Source organism: Chiloscyllium plagiosum, chromosome 15 (assembly GCF_004010195.1).
Source record: "Chiloscyllium plagiosum isolate BGI_BamShark_2017 chromosome 15, ASM401019v2, whole genome shotgun sequence".
Lineage (NCBI taxonomy): Eukaryota > Metazoa > Chordata > Chondrichthyes > Orectolobiformes > Hemiscylliidae > Chiloscyllium > Chiloscyllium plagiosum.
This window is the reverse complement of record NC_057724.1, coordinates 28,049,303-28,050,285: the sequence shown is the minus strand read 5'-3', so window position 1 is coordinate 28,050,285 and position 983 is coordinate 28,049,303. Positions and strand designations below refer to the sequence as shown.

Below are 983 nucleotides of genomic sequence, written 5' to 3'. Positions count from 1 at the left end.
CTCCGGGTGCTCCGGTTTCCTCCCACAGTCCAAAGATGTGCAGGTCAGGTGAATTGGCCATGCTAAATTGCCCGTAGTGTTAGGTAAGGGGTAAATTGTAGGGGTATGGGTGGGTTGCTCTTCGGTGGGGCGGTGTGGACTTGTTGGGCCGAAGGGCCTGTTTCCACACTGTAAGTAATCTAATATATCAATGCAGAGAAAAGTCATAATTGTTTAATATTAATGTAAGAAATCTGGTAAACTCACATGCAGGATTACTTTCTGGGTTGTAATGAATGAAGTAGAAATACCAGAGTTACATCAATTATATTGTGTACCGCATGTATCCAATTTAAACCGTGTAGCTACATGCTATATTTTATTGTTGGTCAACTTGACAACTGTACATTTATGGAATAAAATGTGGTCCAGTTTATGAATTAATTGTAGGTGATCAAATGTCAACATACATGTATTTAATGGTGCATTATGTATTCAAGAAAGTCATCTATTAAACTGCTGCTTACTTTGCTATTGATCAATGCTGAAGTTGTTGTAGAGAACCTTTGCTACATTTAATAATGAAGTGCTTCAAGGAAAATAGCTTTCAAAGATGTTGTCCTCGGGTACCTGGAAGGAATAGCATAATCATTTGGAAACAATAATAAGCTTCAATGATATTGATATTGAAGATCCAATTATTGACTATCATTTTTTATAGCTTTTTCATTGCCTTATATGTTGGTTTTATAAGTTTCAGGACATATTATGCACAGTTCATTTCCTTTGCTATTGAAATAGTTGCTATGCACAAATATCAACATTGTGTTCTGAAGAAGGGGCATGGATAGGCTAAATAGACAAAGTCTTTTCCTTGGGATTGCGGAGTCCAGAACTTGAGGGCATAGGTTTAGGGTGAGAGGGGAAAGATATAAAAGAGACCTAAGGGGCAACTTTTTCACACAGAGGGTGGTACGTGTATGGAATGAGCTGCCAGAGAATGT

At 37.8% G+C, this 983-nt stretch overlaps 1 protein-coding gene across 6 annotated transcripts in view; it reads right to left on the bottom strand.

Annotated features, from left to right (window-relative positions):
• Positions 1-983, bottom strand: part of drp2 (dystrophin related protein 2) — a 368,975-nt gene that overhangs the window by 103,528 nt on the left and 264,464 nt on the right. For 3 of the 6 annotated variants that reach the window (XM_043704530.1, XM_043704536.1, XM_043704531.1), the window contains exon 2: positions 507-609. The exons of the other annotated variants lie outside the window; for them this stretch is intronic. The gene's annotated coding sequence lies outside the window, so the exon portion shown is untranslated. The remainder of the gene's footprint in view (positions 1-506; positions 610-983) is intronic. 6 annotated transcript variants of the gene reach the window in all.